Here is a 3,792-nt window from a genome sequence, read left to right as displayed (position 1 = left end):
AAACTTTTTTCCGCTTCCTGTGAGAACGGCGGTAGAGGTAGGAGAGCAGCGCATTTCCCAGAGACAGAAGAGTTGAAAACGCTAGAGAGGCGCGTAAAATGGATTTCCGGTATGAGTTTGGGGCGTCGAGTTGCGTCGCCTCTATCCCTTGGTCTCTCTATGGTGAAAGCCTCCTATGCCACCTATGCTTCTGGCTGTAAACGGGGAAACCGGTTCGGTTTTGGACCGGAAGTCTCTTTTTACTTTCCCTTTCTCCACCTCCATGGAAATCCCGCCTCCATTCGTTCTTTCTCTTTCTCTTTTCGCCCGTTGGTGAAAACGGTGAGGCAACGTGGCCGGGTGCACAGCTGTGACCGAGGCGACGGGAGGAGGCGGCGCGCGCTGGAGAGAGCCAGGCGCGTGCCTTTGAGGTCCGTTAACCGTCTTTTGCGCCATCCAGTCCCTCCTCCCTCAGCCTGGCGGTCTCTCCTCCCGCCTCCCTTGGCCGCTTCCTCTAATGATTGCGAATAGCGCGTGTGCTTCTCGAGTTTTGCATGACGATGCCCGACTAGTCCAGGATGAGATGGCATTTCGTGGCCCCTTGACTCTAGTATTTATTTTCCCTTCATATTTTCATGCCCGCCCGTGTATATATGCCTGCCTAGTCAGGATCCACCACGCATTGTGCACGGGTCACTAGATGACCCTGGAGGTCCCTTCCAACTCTTCGATTCTGCGTGCATGCGAGGAACCGAGCTGTAATCCCCCACACTTTATGGTACAATAAAAAGGTGTTAGCATTTAAGGCGCCACGCGACTCTGCGCATTCTTGTTTGCAGCAACAGACTGACCCGGCTACCTTTTGCTTCCCTGCTTACATAATGCTTTTCTCCTTAGCCAGTCTCCTCCCTGACAGGGTTGGGTCCCACCTCACAGGACTGAATTTCTAAAGCCCAGCATTGGTCAGTAGAAAGGAGTAAGAGTCAAATAGCGCCTTCAAGATTAAACAAGATTAGCGGCAGGGTAGGAACTTTCCTGAGTCACTGCTCACTTCTTCACTTCATTGGTCAGGTTCAGTGCTGAAAATACATTTGGAGATGGGGGATTGTCGCAATGACAGCTCTTTTTGTGTATACCTATAGTGAAATGAAATTGATGCATCTCAGTTTCAGACACCAGAGAACTGGGGAATTAAAAACAAAACAGCTCCAAAGCAGCTTAGAGATAGCCTGATTCTAAGGAACTCTAATTTTGTTCAATACAATTTAGCCCTAGATTAGTTTGTGTATCTTTCCTACATCAGTTGACTTCCTTCCCTCCTGCATTTCTCTCTGCTTTTATTTAAAGCCCTGCTTCTTGCTGTCATTTTCCTCCCTGACTGTTGTCTTCCTGCACCCCACAACTGATATGTGGGTTGTAAATTCTGTTGAACTTTCAGCAGCCAGTTTGGTGTAGTGGTTAAGTGTGCGAACTCTTATCTGGGAGAACCGGGTTTGATTCCCCACTCCTCCACTTGCAGCTGCTGGAATGGCCTTGGGTCAGCCATAAGTTTCATAAGAGTTGTCCTCTCAGTCTCACCTACCTCACAGGGTATCTGTTGTGGGGGTGAAAGATAAAGGAGATTGTGACCTCTGAGATTCAGAGTATAGGGCGGGATAAAAATCCAATATCATCATCATCATCACAATTGTAAAAATATCCAGGAGTCAGCCCCATTCAGTATATTGTAGTAGGTTTCTGGTAAGAACAGATTAGGATAGCTATCTTACCATTGATGTGAATTGTAAATTCTTTTGGACAGGAGGCTGCTTTTCAGCACAATTGTAAAAACACATATCTGGGAGGAAGCCCCATTCAGTATATTGTAGTAAGTTTCTGATAAGAACAGCTATCTGATAGGATAGCTATCGTACCATTAAAGTAATAGCAATAAATAAATAAAAAGTAAGAATTATACATCAAATGCCTTGCTTTTCAGTGGCTAATGACTAGATGAGCAGTTATCTGCAATAAAAATATTATGTTTTAAAGAGACAAGTATGCTTTCATTTACAGGTTGCCTAATGACCATTTCATGCTTGCAGTTCGCCATTGCTTGATGTTAAAGGAAACAGAATTATTAAATGCCAGCAATGCTTGTTTGGACAACTCTTGACTATTTGTGGCATCAGCTGTTACTTGAAAGTTACTCTGAATGCTGGTACTTTGTTTATCCAATATGTAGAGTCTTTGAGCAGGACATGTTGACTGTAGCCTGGACATGTTGACTATAGCCTATCTGCTTTTGGAGCTCAGTTAAAGAAGCAAATGCCATGAAACATGTGCAGAGTGCATTTCCCCCTTTCACTAACTAACTGCACATCACCCATTTGACTTAGCACAGGGTATGGTTTACAAGCTGGCAATTTTTAGCCCTGTCAAAACTGGTCATTGTATTCTATTCTTTCATTGTTTTAGCCTTTGAAAAAAATATAATTTACACATTTTTATACTGTGTACATGAAAGGATAGTTATGCCAGTGGGTATATGAAACTTAAAGCTTCTATATACTTATATATCAGATTTGCCCTCTTAATCAACAAACTGCATGTATTTCAGCCCACTATACCTGATCCCCTCATCTGATGAATTGTGCTTAGAGAGCACACGAAAGCTTACGTTCTGAATAAAACTTGGTTGTTCTTAAAGGTGCAACTTGACTCCTTTGTATATCAGACTATTGTTATTTTCGTTTAGCTTTTTGTTTTATTGAGAATATATAACATTCAACCTCAAGTAAAAAAATGTAACTGATGAAGCATAGAAATGGCAATATTAAAATAATACAAAACTGACAAAATTCAAAAGCTGAAGCATTAATCACAAATTAAGTATCACTGAAGTGTCATCTAAATACCTAGAAGTCTAAAGAAGCTGGGTCCCCATCATAACTGAGGAACCAGCTGTGAACTTTCTCTTTTTTTTGTTGGCTGGCTTCTTTAGAGAAGCCAGTTTGGTATAGTGGTTAAGTGTGCGGACTCTTATATGGGAGAGCCGGGTTTGATTCCCCACTCCTCCATTTGCACCTGCTGGAATGGCCTTGGGTCAGCCATAGTTATCACAGAGCTTGTCCTTGAAAGGCCAGCTGCTGTGAGAGCCCTCTCAGCCCCAACCACTTCACAGGACATTTGTTGTGGGGGAGGAAGATAAAGAAGATTGTGAGCCGCTCTGAGACTCTTGAGTGGAGAGTGGAATATAAATCCAATGTCGTTGTCTTCTTCTTTATAGTTTAGGGTTAGAGCTGTTAATGACAGCCTGAACCTATGAATTTTTTTATTAATTAGCCATGACAGTTCAATGGAATGTCCACATTCAGATGTTGCATTCTGTAGTCAATCATCTGTGCAGAGAACAAAGTTTTCTTGCAGCCCTATTCTGACCCCGGGGGGGAATCATTCCATTGATTGTGAGAATGGGTCAGGAGGCTGGAGTGAGGAGGGATGAAATTGTTCTTCTTCAATCTTCTAAGCTCTGCTGAGGGGAAGGGCAATTTGATGCCCTTTCATGCCTCAGCCTCATCCCCCAAATCATGACTGTTCCTCAAAATGTGTCTTTCATGGATTTGGAAAGGACAGCAGGAACTGAGAAGACTGAGAAAACTCAGTGCGTCTTCTGTATGTGGATAGTAGCTCAGTGTAGCTCTGAATGCTGCACATGACAGGGAGGGGCAAACAGCAGAGTCAGATTGTCTTGTGAGCACTCAGACACAGCCACCTGGCTCTTGCTGATGTTTCTTATGTTCTAGCATAAAACGTGCCTGCATTTCCATTCTT

Source organism: Heteronotia binoei, chromosome 3 (genome assembly GCF_032191835.1).
Source record: "Heteronotia binoei isolate CCM8104 ecotype False Entrance Well chromosome 3, APGP_CSIRO_Hbin_v1, whole genome shotgun sequence".
NCBI classification, from domain to species: domain Eukaryota; kingdom Metazoa; phylum Chordata; class Lepidosauria; order Squamata; family Gekkonidae; genus Heteronotia; species Heteronotia binoei.
Note: the sequence above shows the minus strand (reverse complement) of the source record.